This window comes from Danio aesculapii, chromosome 17 (assembly GCF_903798145.1).
Source record: "Danio aesculapii chromosome 17, fDanAes4.1, whole genome shotgun sequence".
Lineage (NCBI taxonomy): Eukaryota > Metazoa > Chordata > Actinopteri > Cypriniformes > Danionidae > Danio > Danio aesculapii.
Genome location: NC_079451.1, coordinates 43608625 through 43627827, shown reverse-complemented (window position 1 = coordinate 43627827; position 19203 = coordinate 43608625). Strand labels below are relative to the sequence as shown.

At 36.7% G+C, this 19203-nt stretch overlaps 1 protein-coding gene across 3 annotated transcripts in view; it reads left to right on the top strand.

Annotated features, from left to right (window-relative positions):
- The window catches only part of LOC130244215 (neuronal PAS domain-containing protein 3), a 620066-nt gene that overhangs the window by 153638 nt on the left and 447225 nt on the right, over nt 1–19203 (top strand). The window lies entirely within an intron of this gene.

Genomic DNA, 19203 nt, shown 5'->3' with positions numbered 1-19203 from the left:
TTTAAGACAGGTTGTTAAGTACGTTTGTATTGATCTGTGATGGCTGTGTTTATTACATTAGCCAGGCGCAATGGACTTCAGGTCACTCCTACAGTGAAGTTTGCAGAATCTTTTTTTTTCGGCAGGTCTATATTTATAGGTACAGATCATGAGAGAGATGATAGGGTGTAAGAGAGGAAAGGATCCTTTGGAGTACCTTTTAAAAATGACATATATCTTTAAAATTATATATAAACTTTCGGAAATATATTCAGACACTTGCACATGCAAACTCTATTGACAGACGGCTGCTTCTCACTCAGGGCTGTCTATGCTAATGAGGGAGAGATCATCACTAATGGGCAGGGCTTGACACGAACTAAGGGAGAATGTCAATCAGAGTGTTTCTGCAGACTGTTTTTATCAAGTGAGATTATATAAAATAGAATTAAAACATTTTTACCCTTAGAGGCTAGTTATATTCACGCACCATTGCCACACAACTGTGTTTAAATCTTTTATAAAAGTGATTTTTGCATAATAGGTACCCTTAAAATGTATGTTTAAAAAAATAGCACACAATAAATGATCAAGATGGAAAGAGGAACAACTGAAGTTAGAGCTATGATACAGTTAAGAGAGTCGATGTTATTTTTTTATTGATTTCTGGGATTTTATCAGACAGGATGGAATGTATTAAATAAAGCAGTTGCTCTTAATAATTTGTCCAACACAATGTTATGAAAACAAAAGCTTGTCAATATATCAAATTAATTAAAACAATTAAATCAACAGTTGATTTTTATATAATTGAGAGATTTTTTTTGTGCATGTTTTATCTTTTTTTATATTAATAAAAGGTTTTTTTTTTCCCAAAAGTCTTATAAAACAGACCAAAAAATAAATGGATCAACTTGTCAGTTACTAACACTGTAAAAATGATTAGTAAATTAACAGCTTTTAGTTTTCCAGTGTTTATTTATGCTTTTGAATTGCATTATGGAACCCCTCCAACAACTTTTGATGTTAGATAAAGTGAATTTTACTGACATTTTTAATAGTTTGAAGTAGGCTTTGGCGGTTATACGGTAATATGGTATACCGCGGGATCTAAAAATAGCAACAATGTCAGTTTCAATACCGTTATACCATCATAAAAAACAATGCACTTAAATAGGAGACAAGTATTAAATATTATTTGTTTGATGCCTAAAAATGTGTATGCGTGATTGTCATCATGGGACAGTGTGGAGGAGAGAGAGAGAGAGGTGAGGTAAGATGGCGAGTCGTGCACCATGTGACCTGTTCTCGAAAAAGAACACGGCCTCTGCAGTTTGGCAGTATTTCGGGTTTCGACTGAACGAGAAGGGAGACGTGGTAAATACGAACTAAAGGTCTGCATTCCCACTGCTGAGCCGTTGGACCTGACCAGATTTCTTGAGGTGCAGGAATAAATTTCTGAATAAAGCGCGGTAGCGGTCGGTAACTCTGGTGTAATTTGAATGGGAGCGGGTGGTCTAACAATATCCCATAATGCAATTTATAAATTTAAATAAATGCAAAAGCCCAATGAAATAAAATGTAATATAACTTTTTTAACTCTTTAAAACCATTTAAATGTGAATATCTGACATGAAGATAATGCACAACTAACACAACACAACCAGGCTCCACCTTCTTAGTTGGTAATTGTTTATTCATTCATTCATTCATTTTCTTTCCGGCTTAGTCCCATTATTAATCCAGGGTCGCCACAGCGGAATGAACCGCCAACTTATCCAGCACATGTTTTACGCAGTGGATGCCCTTCCAGCCGCAACCCATCTCTGGGAAACATCCATACTCAATCACTCACTCATACACTATGGACAATTTAGCCTTCCCAATTCACCTGTACCACATGTCTTTGGACTGTGGGGGAAACCGGAGCACCTGGAGGAAACCCACGCAAACGCAGGGAGAACATGGTGGTAGTTGTTTAAATTTGGGATATTTTAACTAGTTTAATCCAAATTTTTGAGGGAGTTCAGAAACAGTGCTTACCGATATGGAGAATAACTCCCTCTAGAGTGACTGTGCTTTACAGTATTAGAAATTAGCAGTACAAATTATGCACTAAGGGAAACTGCAGTACTATTCGAAAATATACAGCATGAGAAGAAATGACCATATATTTAATGGGTGTTTTTTTCTCTGACTTGTTTACTTCATGGTATTGTATAATCATTTTATTATATCTTAATACACATACAAAATGGGGGGCTCAGTGGGTAGCACGATCATCTCACAGCAAGAAGGTTGCTGGTTAAAATCGGCTAGGTCAGTTGCCATTTCTGTGTGGAGTTTGCATGTTTCCCCGTGTTGAGGTGGGTTTTCTCCGGGTGCTCCGGTTTCCCCCACAGTCCAAAGACATGTGCTATAGGTGAACTGAATAAGCTAAATTGGCTGTAGTGTGTGTGTGTGTGTGAATGTGAGAGTGTATGGGTGTTTCCAAGTACTGGGTTGCAGCTGAAAGTAAAACATATGCTGGGGTAGTAGGCAGTTCATTCTGCTGTGGCGACCTCTGATAAATCAGAATCTAAGCCGAAGAAAAGTGATTGAATATATAAAATGGAGACTTTAAAATGTATTGCGACGTGAGTCACGTGAAATGGATTAGATTTCACGATGATGTGTTGTAGGGCGGTAAGCATGTGTGCTCCAGTGTGTTGTTTTTCTTGTATTAACTCTATTTTTAAGTGAGGAGTTTGAGGGCAGGTGGTGTTGAAATGATGTGCTCTTGTTCGGAGTAATACGTTTTGAACATTGCATGAGCGAACTTGCAGTATATATTACTTTGTTGCGAGTTTTCCTTTTTGATGTTTTTTTTCTTCTTTTTCTGACCTACTTTTCTATTTTTTTTCCACCCAGATTCTCCATTTTTTAAAGGTGCCTAGCATTCAATAATTTAACTGCTTTCTTTTTCATTTTTTTTCATCTACCTGTTTCTTTGTCTCTGCGCATGTGTAAATAATGAATGTTATAGATTTCCCGAAGAGAGGAGGGCGGTGGAGGAGTTGCAGGAGGTGGACGGAGCGCTGCTTGCTTTCTCTCGGTGTATTTGAACAGCAGGAACCTTGACCTTGTCTGCACTCTGTTTACCTGGCTCTCCGCTATCTCCTTGGGATCCCGGTGACAGCTTTTTGAAGCGCAGCTTAGCGACTAATGCAGATGTTGCACCGAAATTTTGAAAAGGTTTTGATGGCACCCCTGCCCTCCTCACGCGACTTGATATCACGGTCCAGTGACGTTGTAAACAGGCGTCATTAGAGATGAAAGCATCTTTTAAAGGTATAGTTCACCGTGAAATGTAAATTTACTGACTATTTATTCTCCCTCAAGTTGTTTCAAATAACTTCGTTTACACTGCCAGTTATATGTGACCCAATTCTGATTTTTCTGCACATATGTGACACAGATCGGATCTTTTCTTTGACCGTGTAAACACAGAAAAAAAAACACATGCATTTGGATATTCAGAGATCGGTTTCAGGCCTCCTTCATATGTGGAAATAAATCCGATATAAATCAGATATGTGACAATATGACTATCATGTAAATGGGCAGATCGGATTTATTGAGGCGTTCAGTTTTGTACGTTGTTAAACTTGCGACAATGTGGTATGTCTCCGTGGTTTATTGACGTAGAAGGAAGAGCATGTGTGGAGCGGTAAACAACACAATTTGCCGCAATTTCTTCTCACCAGACCTGGGATCTCTCTCATACCCACACATTCCTCTGAATGGTGGAGGGCACCATAGATAAACTATAGGTGCAATCTTCGATGACGGCCCTTTCCCTCCTCCTCCACCTTCGCCTCAAAATCATTTTAAAGTTGGGCGAGCTTCACATATTTCGCAGAGCTAAAAGCAAGACAATTTCTTCCATCATGGCTAGTGTGGCGCAGATGCTAGAACCCACCTTTACGCATGTGCAGCATCGTAAATTGTATAGCAAGTGTATGAATCGGATAATGGTCACAATTAAAAGAACGTGTAAACAGACATGCAAAAAAATCTGATATAGACAAAAATCGGAATTGAGCATTAAGACCTGAGTGTAAACGGGGCCTATGAGATTTGTTTTTCTGTTGAACACACAAGAAGATAATGTGAAGTAAGCTGTGACCATTGACTTCCATAATAAGAAAAACAAATGCTATGGAAGTCAATGGTTACAGCAGGGTTATTCAATTAGTTTGTCATGGGGGCCAGTTCATGAAAAGCATCCTAAATGAGGGGCCGGAGAGATATGACTTGCAATATGAGTGATGACAACGCGTTTAAGAGCCCATATGTTGAATTCTTGCACCTTAAGACACCCACATTGTATATTTCTACATTAAAATGTTAATATGTTGTATTTTGAAATTACATAATATTGTAATTAGGAAAAGTAGGGAAATCCAGGAGCTTCACTCCCAGCAACCGTCGAACCACAAATGAGCTTTCCGAACCCTGCCGGAAGTTCCTTTAATAGGCCTTCGCGACCAGCAGCCAATCAGAGCGTGGATCAGGTTGGAATGGGATCCTATGGAATAAAAGAAAACACAAGAAGGCGGGACAAAGAAAAAGACATATCCAATGTGCAAACTCTAATCGCAACAGCCACACACAGCTCTCACCACTACGGCGTGAGATGTTTTCTACTCGGTGCGTCTGGAAGGCGTGTGCGTGAACGCATCGCTCCACTTGCGCGCGCATATTGGCATATTTAATTTTTATAACATTGGAAATAACGAACTTGCATGCGGAAAAGACATGTTTGATATGTGAATGGCCCGCTGCTAAAGTTAATCCAGTGTGTGTGCGTATTAGCCTCTGTGAAAAAGCTCGGTTTAAACTAGCGCACAGGTGGTATACCTTTGTTTAGTTGCAGCAGTTTGTTTCCGTGCAACAGAAACCCGGCATTGAGAAGCCTTTACGATTCAGTATCCAAATGTTTTTGGCTGCTCGCACCACTCAGATGACTCCCGCTCTGCCCAGCCTTCAACTGCATCTCATGCTGTATTGAACAGGCGCACGTCACTTCATAACTATCGCGGCCGATTTTCGACTGAAATAAATTTATTTTTGATGTCTTGGTCACACTATTTGGAGGGCGGGAACAAATTGCCTCCAATTGAAGGGCTGCAGGTTTCCAGCATTCTTCAAAATATCTTCTTTTGTATTCAACAGAAGAAAGAAACTCATAAAGGTTTGAAACAGGTAAAAGATAAGCAAACGATGACAGAATTGACATTTTTTTTGGTGAACTATCACTTTAAGTCTCCAAGACGGGAGGCCCGGTGTGAGATTTCAGAGTTTTAAAAACGCACTCTTTACTTGTTATGTTTTCTTTATAAGCCGTTTTTTCACTTATTGCTTAAATTCTGCATATCAAAGCACAGCATTGCATAAAGCGATGCATTCATTAAAATAGAAGTGCTTGTTGTTGAAATAGGCCTCTCTTTTTGTTACGCTCTGCACATTTGGTCAGAATTCACAGTAGTGCTGCAACACAAATTTGACTTTTTCTATTTTTTTGGGCTTTGCCTTCAGATTTCTGTGAAGCAGAAATCAATTGGTTCCACCGTGCATATTTGGGAGTTGGAACAGAGAGCGTGTGGTTAGGTAGAAACGCGCCTCATCTGAGACAGAAACACTTATCAGGAGGAGCAGAGTCTCAGGACCCGCTGTGCTCAAAACTCCCTCCTGAGCCAGATTTCTGTGGACAAACAAACACCGCAAAAAACCTGCAACAAGGATTTCATCTCTAGCCTGTTTTATTCTTGCTTTGTGAACTTAGCGGGGGCTGTAAACACAAAGCAACCCGGTGCATGTTTAGCTTGACAGGAGCTGCTTTTGTGTGCTCGATATGTGATTGTACCTGAACCGATTTTGTGGCCTTTGGACTTGTCAAGGGACAATATACCTGGGAATTCATTGTACTGCATTTAAGATGAACTGCGTGGCATTTCTATGCTAAAACAAAGCAGTAAGGTTGATTTTTAGGCTTCAGTTGGTCAGGCTTGTCTGTTTTTATCATTTTAGCTACTTGTTAGTTGGTCAGACTAGCTTGTTTACTAGCGCAGATGTGTTTAAGATGTCTTTAAGGTGTCTTTAAGATACTTAAATACCATAATAATTGTATCGGTATTAAGGCTTTAAGCATTTCGGTGAGAATACATGAAATACACACAATTTCTCATTAACTTGCTCCTAAATAAAACCTTTTATTTCCTTTTTTTTTTTTGTTGATACAGTACATGTAGATTTACATGTAGATTTGATCATAGGTTACATAGCATTTCACGTAGCACACTTAGCATTTAGCACACTGTATGTGTCAGGTTACACAATTTCTATTAAATTTAGTTCGATTTAGTGTATAGTATATAAACCACAGTATGAAAACTTTGAATGAAAAGATTTAAGTCTTAAGTTGTCATTAAATGTTCTTTAATTTCGTATAACACACTTAGCATTTATCTTCGAATACATGTAAAGTTACCCTGTTTTTTACACATTTAGTTCAAAACATTGAGTGTAAAATACATAAAACAATTTCTTCTACAGTTAAATAAAACAGTTTTTGTAACGTGGTGTCATTCCTGCTAAAAAAAAAAAAAACAGTATAACCAGCCTAAGCTGGTTGGCTGGTTTTAGCTGGTTGACCAGCCTGGTTTTAGAGGGGTTTTGGCCATGTCTAGGCTTGTTTCCTGCCATTTTCAGCCTGGTCTTAGCTGGTCAGGCTGGAAAATGACCAGCTAAAAGCAGTTTGACCAGCCTGGCCCTGTTGAGTAATTTTTAACATTGTATAGCACACTTAGCATTTAGCTATACATGTCAAGTAGGTAACAATTTCTTACACATTTATTTAAAAACATTGAGTGTATAGTACTGTACATTAAACAATGTCTTCTACATCTGAATGAAAACGTTTTTTTAAACTTAAGTGGAGTCATTAAATGTTGAGTAGCTTTTAACATTGTAAAGCACATTTAGCATATAGCTTATAGCATACATGTCAAGTTACACAGTTTCTTACACATTTAGTGCAAAACATTGAGTGTATGGTATTCTACATAAAACCATTTCTTCTACATTTGAAAGAACTTTTTTGTAAACATAAGTGGAGTTGAGTGGCTTTTAACATTGAATAGCACACTTAGCAATTAGCTTATAGCATACATGCCAAGTTACAAAATTTCTTACACATTTAGTTCAAAACATTGAGTGTATCATACATTTCTTCTACATTTGAATGCAATTTTTGTAACGTGGAGTCATTACATGTCGAGTAGCTTTTAACATTGTTAAATGGTTTAACATACTTTTTCTTACACATTTAAGGCCCGGTCAGATCTCATGATTTTTATTGTCGGCTACGAAAGTCACTGTTAGATTATGCAAATTTTTTCCCTTGATAAAATCTTGACTACATGTTCCTTCACAATCAGCCATTCCATGATGTCTTTGATGATTGTTATTTCCCAAAACAGTTACAACTGTTACTATAAATATTTCTTATCCTAATTTCAAAAAATGTTTTATTTTTTTTATCTTATGTCAATCTCAACAAACACTCTTGCTTCCTGACAACTAGGCGACATTATTTAAGGGCATTCGTTATGACATTGATGGGATCAAATGTATATTTTCTTTTTATTATTAAGATATTTTCTTTTAAATCTAAATGTATATTTTACTGCCAGGGTTACTTATTAACACTCCCTCACCTGAACTTACCGCGAATGAGACGGAGAAAATGAAAGCACATCAGCGACAAAAACAAAACAGAACAGATGCTTAAGACAAAATAATGACATACTCTATTTAAACAATTAGCAAATATATGATAGAGGTTTGTGATACAACAATTACAGTGAAGCATTTATTAAATCCTTATTTTCCACAGAGAAACAATCATTCAACCGCACAGTTGAGTAGTGGAGGGCCACAAACAAAAAAATAATTTGTATATATTTTTCTTGGAAAAAATATCTTTTTGAGACACATTTTGTTTGGTTTTTGTTGGTCAGTTATCTACTAGATAAACAAGAAAAATGAATAACATCTGAGGTGACATACTTCAAATTCACTCCGCGATATGCTTCTGTGCACAAACTGCTTTGTTAAATAAAATAAAATCTAGCCTAAATAAAATTAAAGTGAAATAGTCACAGTTTCAGAGAAATCTATTTTAAACTGTTTTCATTAATAATGACATTTCATCGATTGCCGGTGAGTTTCAAGTTAATTAGTTTAATCAAGTAATTTCAAGGAATCAAGGACTGAGCTAAACTGAACTGAACTTAAACACTACAAACTGAACTACACTGTTCCTATTTACTATGACCTTTTATGTGAAGCTGCTTTGACACAATCTACATTGTATAAGCGCTATACAAATAAAGGTGAATTGAATTGAATTGAATTGAATTTGAATAAGCAAGACAGGTTTTTACAATGTATTCACAGCACTGAACATGTTTCCAGATTACCTCGGAAGAACGAACTCGGTCGGAAGGCTGAAAGAACTTGTTGTGAGATGTCTGCATATTTGTGTACATCACATAAAATTGCTTAAAACATTTTAGTATTTTATAGAAGGTAGTTAAAGTTTGCATAACCAATGATTGATCTTATTCACCCGTGTCCCACCCATAAGTAAATATGCAGCCTATTTTTTGATTACCTGACCAGCGCATTAACGGCAGCACCCGCAAATTTAACTGAGAAATGATGTGCTCCTATTGTACAGTGTCACCCACGTGACGGAACTCATCGTGAAGATCGGGGAAACAATTAAACATGCTAGACTTTCTGTTATTGCGTCATGAGGCGTCGCAGGCATGGTGTCGCTTGTTGTGAACTATGCCACATTACACAAGAATAAACGATTTAATCTTGTGTCATTTGTTTTTTATGACTCTCCAAGACACCCTATGTCAAGGAAATCATGCCTACATAAAACAATTTCTACTATATTTGAATGAAATCATCTTTGTAAACTCAAGTGGAGTCATTACATGTCGAGTAGCTTTTAATATTGAATCGCATGCTTAGCATTTAGATTAGCATGCATGTCAAGTTACACAGTTTCTTACAAATGTAGTTCAAAGTATTGAGTGTATACTACATAAGCAACAAAACATGAAATTCCTGGTACATTTGGAGAAAAATAATGAAGTAATTTAGCATATCATAACCACTTAGCATTTTCAAAAATAAACACTATTTCCTTTTAAAGGATCCTACAATGAGCATATGTTATCCTGATCGTCTGTTTATTGGCTATATGCTCCACTAGACTGATTCTCCCTCCTGCTTTGCCATCTTAAAACACACACATACACACACATAAATTAATTTCTCCCCTACCGACACAGAGGAGGCCCGTAGAACTTTTAATTTAATGTTTTATTTTTTACTTTGGTTGGAAAAAAAATTAAGATCAAAGTCAAATTAAGTTCATCCAGGTCCATGTAATCTGTAATTTGGGAGCCTGGAGCAACAACACTGTTTTGAGTGTGGCGTTGCAGCCGTCTTTAGATGTGGACGGCGGTAATTACCCAGCTGTTGCGGAGCTGTGATTGACACGTGTATTTGGCACAGACCATGTGCACTATTCATGAGCCGCATACCAGCGATAATTAATTGATTCATATGCCTGTAAGCTTTTTCTAAAATATTAACAAGATAAGATTAAAAAGGCATGGAGTCGTCAGAGCGGGGCGGTTCTGGCCGTGGCGTTGGCGGTGAGTCTATTACCTGGAGGAACGCTCGGTTTGCCTGTTGTTTTGAGAGATAAAGTAACTCCCGCTGCTGCACGGATACTTACCTGCATGTACAAAAATTAAATGTGCTTTTTTTTAGCGCAAAGACATTGGTGTATTCGACATTTGATGGAGCCGGGGTTTCTATGAATGTTATTTAGTAATAACATTGCAGTTTATTTTGCTTTCTGCTGTTTATTTGATGACTATTTATTTCCCTTGACCTGGGCTGCACAATATATTGCGTTAGCATCGATATCGCAATGTGATAATTCGCAATAGACACATCATCGGATATATGCAGTGTTGAGTTTGTATTGTAATTTATCATTTGCTTGTGTTTTTGATGCCTGGAATCGCATAATGATTTTAAAAGCATTCAGGTGTAAGACATTGTACCACTTTAAAGGTTCAAGACACCTTGGAGTAGTTTTGTTGTAATGTTAACAGATGTGTGTGTGTTGTGCATCAGTTAAGACATCGTTACCACATGTCAGCTTTAATTGTGAGTAAAACTGGTGAATTTTGAGCTTTTGTCAGCTAATTTCATCTTCCGGGTCTAAAATATTTTTTGGGGCGGATCAAAATCGGTGACGTAGCGCGAATCTGTTGGTGGAGTGATGACGCATCGTTTTTTTTTTCATTATTATTCATAGCAGAGTTTTCTTATCCTATGAGAAGAGCCTGCTTCTTAATTATTTATGAGAGCTTGTGCTTTCCGAAGGCAAGGCAGACCTGCCAAGCTGTGAGACCCAATGACTGGGTGAGACCGCGTCTGTGCACGGCATGCAGTATTTAGCTGTTCATGAAGGGTCGTGTGTGTTTGTTTCCATGATTCACATGGTTTGTTGCATGTTTTTCCCCGCAATGCTGTCAGGGCCGATACAAAGCTGTTGGTTTGCAGCTGCATGAGAATTGGAGAATGGCAGACTTAGTCTTTTATCAGTTGAGTTCGCTACCATTCAGACACATCGCCTATATTCGTGCTGCAGTGTTCGCCTATTTTTAAAATTCTCCGGATTACCAGCCAGGCAAATGGTTGGAATAGATAGAGCAAGAGACCTGCTGCACTGCTATCCACTGTGTCTGCATTCAGTGTTTACATGATTATCTTTATAATGATATAACAAATTTTGGTTATGTGTATATGAAATTACGTATAACATGTAGCAGGGCATTAAATTACTGTTTATTTCTTTGCGTTTTAACTTTGTAAACTATAAAATCATGTGTCTCCTCAAGGTTTGTCTCATTTTGTGAGCCAACTGACAACAGTTGTTCGCTCCCCTCTTTTACCCCTGCTCTGCTGGCCCCGCCCACTCCTCCCTCTGCTCACACCACTCCACGCCCTTCATGAAGCATTTTTTTGAAAAAAGGTAGACTTGAACCGAAAGAGGGGGGATCATGACCCTTTAACAACGATTAATTTTATTGAACTATTTTTATTTATTTTAATTTTTTTACTTTTATTTGAAATATTATTTTATTATTTCAGCATTCAATTACTTTACTTGAATACAGTTAGACTCAGGAAATAATAAAACACTTTATTTTTGTTTGGATCTTTTTCTTGATTGTATTCATAGATTGTTATGCATGAAAATGCTCACAACATGTGCAAATAAAGAAACGCACTGCAAATAGCACAAACAACAACAAAAATGTGCCGAGGGACCCCTAAAAGTTTACAGAATGTATATTAGATTTTATGGGTATGCAAATAGTAAACACTAATTTATAAATCTGTGATTAAATATGTGCATGACTTAAACACATGCAAATACAGAAATGCACTGCAAATAGCACAGACCGCAACGAAAATGTGTCGGGGGTCCCCAAAGAGTTTATAGATTGGTTATTAGATGTTATTGAGGTGTAAATAGTAAACTTCAATTCATCAATCATTGACTAAACATGTGCATGAAAATACTCATGCAAATATAAAAATGCGCTGCAAATAGCACAGACAACAACAAAAATCTGTCAGGAGACCCCAAAAAGTTTATAGATTGTTTATTAGATTACATGGAGATGCAAATAGTAAACATTAATTCATCAATTTTTGACTAAACATTCATGAAAATACTCACAACACATGCAATACTTAAATGCACTGCAAATAGCACAGACCACAAGAAAAATGTGTCAGGGAAATGTATAGATTGTTTAGTAGATTTTATGGAGATTCTGCAGAATCATCCCAATTGATCTAACATTATAAATTCTTTCCAAATAGAGATATTAAGTCATCTGGTGAAATTGTATTCATATCGCAATATATGTTGCAAAATAAAAAAAATATCGCAATGCTAGATTTTAAGTCTTCATAATGGTTTATTAAAACTGCTTTTGCATTGAGACCTTTCATGATCCGATACATTCCTTATTTTCATTATTTTTAGTATTAGAAATTATTAATCTGATAACAAATAATCATTGGCAAATAATATAGAGTCAGATTATTGGGGCTATTGTAATTTGATTGGTTTGTGAGAAATAATGTTTCACAAGCCAATCAAATGACAGTAACAATGACAGTATTAAATCAAGTCCCATGTGCATGACTGAAAATAGAAAATAAATTAGTTAAAAAAAACAAAAGAGAAACCTATATATATATATATATATATATATATATATATATATATATATATATATATATATATATATATATATATATATATATATATATATAGTGGGGGAAATAAGTATTCAACAAGTCACCATTTTGTCTCAAAAAACATATTTCTAAAGGCACTGTTGACTTGAAATTTTCACCAGATGTTGATCACAACCAAAGAAATCCACATATAAAAAGAAAACAAACCTAGTTAGTTTAAAATGAAGTTATTTGGAATAAAATAAAATGACACACGAAAAAAGTATTGAACACATGAAGAAAGGAAGGTGTAGAAAGGCAGTGAAGGTCCAGACAGCAGCTGAAATATCTTGGTAGTTCTTCAGCAACCCTCTGCCCTTCCTCATTGTAAATGAATATTAGCTGTTTCAGTCCAACATCTAGATTAGCAGGAGGCTGAAGATGAAACCAGGGTGGACCTTTTAGTCAGACAATGATCCAAAACACAGTCAAGGAAAATCAAATGCTTTCAGAGAAAGAAAATCAAGATAATTGGCCCAGATAAAGATCAAGATAAAATCAAGATAATTACAATCTCCTGACTTGAATCCAATAGAGAATGCCAAATAAATATTAGATTTGATAGATGATACCCACAGAACCATCACACTCTGTTGAAGTCTGTGATAAAAATCACACTTGAACAATTCATGTCACTTCATTTTTCATAGGAGAGGCGTCTTTACGCTGCTTTATATATATATATATATATATATATATATATATATATATATATATTTTTTTTTTATGTGCATGCATGCTTTTTATTTGTTAAATTAAATGTCTTTTTAATAAATCTACAGTATCTTTAGTTTTCAAATAATAACAAATAAATCTTATTCACAATAACAGCACCAACCTATCTCTATCTGCTTTCTATGTGTCGACAATGATGTCATACACATTGAACTCAAACAGGTATTGCCTATTACAGCATGTTCTCCAAATGTCTGTGAATTAGCCCAAGATTGCGCTCTTTACACACACACACACACACACACACACACACACACACACACACACACACACACACACACACATACACACACACATATTCACACCCAGCTCCTCCCATCTATCAGCTGGAATCAGGCAGAGAGAGCTGTGTGAAGCTGGCAGCTCCTGACAGGTAGTCACCTTGCAGGTCTCGCTGCTTGTGTCATGAATAAACATGGCTGCTAGTGGCGAAGCGCTTGGAAAAGCACGCTGGCTCCGGTAATGGCCTCTCAAGCCGCAAGAGCGAGAGCCGCCGCTCCACTGCTATTACGGCCCGTGCCAAAGAGCCCTGACTTAGAAACATCCACACCGGCGATGTTTATTAAAGCCCTGACGCACGCAAATACACAAGCAAACACATGGACTGCGGCCCGAGGTGGAGGGTCTCTATTTTCTGCCTGTCGTCAAACTGTTGCGCTCTCTTTACCGTGCATGAAAGAGCAAACAGCACTTCTGGAGCTGTTATTAGATTAGCATATGACATACACTAGACCGACAGTAAACAGGTGGAGTGGATGATGCATTTAATTTGATGAAAACGATGAATAGAAGCTGTACTGTCTGGCGTTTTGGATGTTATGTAGATGGGAAAGGAGTTTTAGTGTGTGGCATACCTGTAAACCCTACTGTTTTTTCCCGGGAGTCTCCAGTGTTTTACAGTTCCATCCTGCCATCATCCCATAAAGGTATTTTCCCGTATTTCTCCCGTATTTTCAGTCTTTCTATGAAAGGTGGCAATAAACATTAAAGAGTCGATCCTCCCTATACGCAACCCATACCGCCGAAACACTAGGGGCCACCCCTTGCTCTTAAATGTGAATCTGTTCTGTGCTTTCATTTTTTTTTTTTTTAAATATATTTTTATTGAACATTTTTGGTGCAAAAACATGTCAGAAAATTACATTGAGTAGAAAGATAATATCTGACATACATGTAATTTGAGTAGTTTTGAGTTCTGACCCCCACATGGAAAATAAACATAAAATAATAATAATAGTAAATAAAATTACATTGTAATTAAATAAACAACAAATAAATAATAATAACACTAATAATAAACAAAAAAAATCACAATATTACATTGCAAAAAGGTATATTACATTTCTTTTGTCCAGGCTGAGTCTAACAGACAAGCTTTTAGTCTTAGAGACTTAGAGGTTCCTAGATAATCAAAGAAAGGGTCCCAGGTCCGATAAAATAGAAAAGGTTTATTCTTCATAGCTGTGGAGAAAGCCTCAAGTGGGATTATGATGCAGACTGCAAGCAGCCATTGATTTAAACTAGGCGGTTCTTCATTAATCCACTTTACAAGGATACATTTCCGAGCAAAGTAAATCAAAATATGTAGCAGTTCTCTGTTCCGAAAATTATAAGGTATATCATCATTGAGGCCCAGTAAGCAGGTCTTTGCTCCCAGTCGAAATGTACATTTAAAGATGGTTTCGAGCTGAAGTCTCTGTGCTTTCATTTTATTTAGGCATGAAACACTTTGAAATAATTAGAAAAACTGTGGGATTCCCTTTCCTTTTCATTACAGGTGCTGTAGCCCCTCCTATACAATCCTCAAAACAGTCATGTAGCAGTGTGTGACTGTCAGCTGACACGCTCCATAGTGATACAGTAAACAGAAGCTGTTTCCCAAACAGATTCTGTACACGTGATTTGGAGCAGGGAGAAAGTCTGGGTTTTGGGTGCGTGTTTTAACAGACATATACACATAATTAATAATAATAATAACATCTAAAGATGTCGATCTTGGTGGGGGGTTTTTTCAAACACAACTAGTTTTGTCCTAATAGAGCATTAGAAGTTAGGAAAACAATCGAATGCTTTCATTATAACGTTAGATTTGTGCAAGTGATACCTGTTATTTAATGCAATCAAATAATAATAAATGAGATTCATTCCTTGCTCTTTAATCAAAATGTGTAAGTTATACAGTGAAGAAAAGGTTAAGGAATTTTGATAACTTGACTCTATTTCTTTATAATAACTATTAATTTTAATTATCTGAACTATTTGCTAATTTATTTGCTGCTAATGTATACTATTTGTTTTTTCTTTTGAAAATAATAATGATAATAATAATTATAAATAAAACATATTACTGATCATTTAACTGTTTGTTTACAATGAAACCACTCCAGAAAAAACATATTTAGTATTTTTTTTTTTTTTATATCCCTATTTTCACATCCCAATGTTGACAGGTATGGTGTGTGGTAGTTTTGTTTTTCCAGAAAGAAGAATTGATTCTGAACTGAAATTTGCATAAGTTTTTGTCTTTATTGGCTGTCGACGAAAAATGTGTGGTTTGACAATAAAACACTGTATGTTTATCTGAGGCCAATTCGGTTTGTTTTTCTGATGTGTAGGGCTGGGTATTGAGTTTGATACTTTTTGGCACCAAACAACTTAGTGAATTTTTTTTTCCATTAGTGAAGTTTTTTTCCCTCTCCGCTGTCGCCACTGGCTTGCATGGTTCAGGATCTGTAGAGCTGCGCATCGTTAGATTTGCTCTTCAGTTTTTGGACTCTCAGTAGTGATTATTAAACCACACTGAACTGAGCTAAACTGAACTGAACTTAAACACTACAAACTGAACTACACTGTTCCAATTTACTATGATCTTCTATATGAAGCTGCTTTGACACAATCTACATTGTAAAAGCGCTATACAAATAAAGGTGAATTGAATTGAAAAACGAATTGCCTCGATACTATCAAGTATTGAAAAATGTGATTTGGTACCAAGTTTTGATAACTAAAAGTACATATCTACATATATGTTTGGGGGTTATAGTTATCTGTCAATCATCTCAGTCAGTAAATCACTATGTAAGCAGGCGATGTGGGCCTGTAATGAGACAGAGGTTTGGCAAATCAGCTTTCGGAAATGAGGTAGACGCAGCAGGTCACTCGTTTTTTATTCTCCAAAAAAAAAAAAAAAACGACTAAATATTGCATAAACAGAGACACATTTTGTATAAAAATAAAAACAAAGGTCTCTTGTTTATCGCTTTTTATGTGTCTCTAGAGCAAAACTGTTGAATTAAAACAAGTTACAGATCATTTAAGAAAGTTTATCCAAGTAGCGAAAATATTAGGCATTGTCGAGTATCGAAAAATGTCTTGTGGTTTGGTACCAAGTTTTGATACATAAAGTTGATAAATCTAGTTAGTTATGGCTGGGCAATATGACAAAAATCTCATATCATGATATAAGTTTATACCCAGCAAACAATTTTGTGTTTAACAGACATCTAATAGATATCTAAATGTAGACAGCATGTCATTGAAAATCTAATAGACATCTAAGAATAGCCCAAAACTAGACTAGTCATCAAATAGACAGACTAGACAGACTTTATATGTGTAGTCATTCATTTCTGTTTATTTGAAGACTATTCTAGTTTTGGCCTATTCTTAGACGTCTATTAGATTTTCACTGACAGCCCAAATTTAGTAAAAGCGCTTTATAAATAAACAGGAATTGAATTGAATTCAGGCAAGTAGGTAGTGCTGTTGCCTCACAGCAAGAAGGTCGCTGGTTCGAGCCTTGGCTGGGTCAGTTGGCGTTTCTGTGTGGAGTTTGCATGTTCTTCCTGCGTTCGTGTGGGTTTCCTCCGGGTGCTCCGGTTTCCCCCACAGTCCAAAGACATGCGGTACAGGTGAATTGGGAAGGCTAAATTGTCCTTTGTGTATGAGTGTGAGTGAGTGTGTATGGATGTTTCCCAGAGATGGGTTGCAGCTGGAAGGGCATCCGCTGCGTTAAACATGTGCTGGATAAGTTGGCGGTTCATTCCGCTGTGGCAACCCCGGATTAATAAAGGGACTAAGCCGAAAAGAAAATGAATGAATGAATGAATTGAATTCAAATCATTCTGATTATTAAAAAAAGAGAATGACTAAACAGGACAAACACTTTCTAATATTTCAAATCAAATCTTGTCTAAGAAAAAGGTTTTATCAGTTCCTCCAGAGACCTCCCATGTGGCTGAACACCATGTGACTAATATCGTCCGATTGGCGGCTGATTAATCTCTTTTTTCCCCTAAAGTCTGCCTCTTTTCTTCAGTCCATATGATGTTCCGTCCCAAATGAAAGCATGATTAATCCACGTATCTGCGCTGATAGGCCGCACTAATGGATACGGCCATTAGGGAGTCTGTGAACAGCCTGACAAGGTAACTCATTTGCTGCGGGTAAAAAAATAAAATAAGTGGTTTGATTTCGACCCACCTCGCAACGATGACACATTTGGACTTCTCCAAAGTTGCTCCTGCACTTTCATCATCATAATGAGACGATTTCCAACTTTTAATTAGAGCTCAGAGCACCTCAAATACTGTAGGCCTCGGAGAACGTCTTCGCTCACGATCCAGAGCGCTAGATTGGTTCGCTTGTAGCCTCGGGACAGAACCGGGCGGATGATTAGCTGAAAAATACTTTCGCTGCTCGGATAAACTTTCTGGAATGATCCGTAACTTGTTTTAATTTAACAGGATTGCTCTGGAGACACTTGAAAAGCGATAAACAAGAGGCCTCTGTGTTTATTTGGATGCAAAATGTGGTGGTGTTTATGCAATATTTAGTAGCTTTTTATTTGGAGAATAAAAAACGAGTGACCCGCTGCGTCCACCTCATTCCGAAAGCTGATTTGCCAAACCTCTGTCTCATTGCGGGCCCACTTCGCCTGTTTACATAGTGATTTACTGACTGAGATTGACAGATAATTACATCACCCCCAAACAGTCGCTCGAATGCGAAAGCAAAAAAGCAAACAGCCAGTGCATGAAAAAAAAATAATATTTTGACATAGCTGACTGCATTCAACATCTCATATACATCAATTCCTGCTGTCAGGGTGGGGATAATTTACTTTTTTCTAGTCTGTGGCAGAAATTGCACCGACAATATTTTGCATATTCTTAAAACCCTTTTTTTTTACCTCTATATTACTTTCCACTGTTCGGTAAAAGAATGTTAACACGCTTTCCTGCAATTCCGCATCCACCGAGACCTCTGAGAGGAACATTTGTTTAGAGAATATAAAATACATCCGTGAAATACATGATTGAATTCGAAAAAACGTAAAACAATATAACTTATAGCGAAATAGTAAAGTAAAATACAAAACTGCTGTGTAAAAAATAGTGTAAAATAAAAAATCGTTAGCATTCATTCATTTTTCTTAGGCTTAGTCCCTTATTTAATAGGTTTACGCAGCAGATTCCCTTTCAGCTGCAATACAGTACTGGGAAACACCCATATGTGCTTACACTCATACACTTTTTAATAATTAATTATTATTATTTATTAAATAGAGGACAGCACAGTGGCTCAGTGGTTAGCACTATCGCCTCACAGCAAGAAGGTTGCTGGTTCGTGTCCCGTCCCAGTTGGCATTTCTGTGAGGAGTTTGCATGTTCTCCTCACGTTGGTGTGGGTTTCCTCCGGGTGCTCCGGCTTGCTTTAATTGACCATAGTGTATGAGTGTGTGTGTGAATGTGAGAGTGTATGGGTGTTTCCCGGTGCTGGATTGCAGCTGGAAGGGAATTCGTTGCGTAAAACATATGCTGGAATAGTTGGCGGTTCATTACGCTGTAAGCGGAATGAAAATGAATGAATAATTAAATAGATGACCAGTCTTACAGTCATTGTGCTCGTAAACATATTATTTAATATTATATATTAAAGACACAAAAAATTATTGCTTTTATTAATAAATCAATAGTATTTAACCAAATTATTATAAAATAAATAAATAAATAGATAATAATAATAATA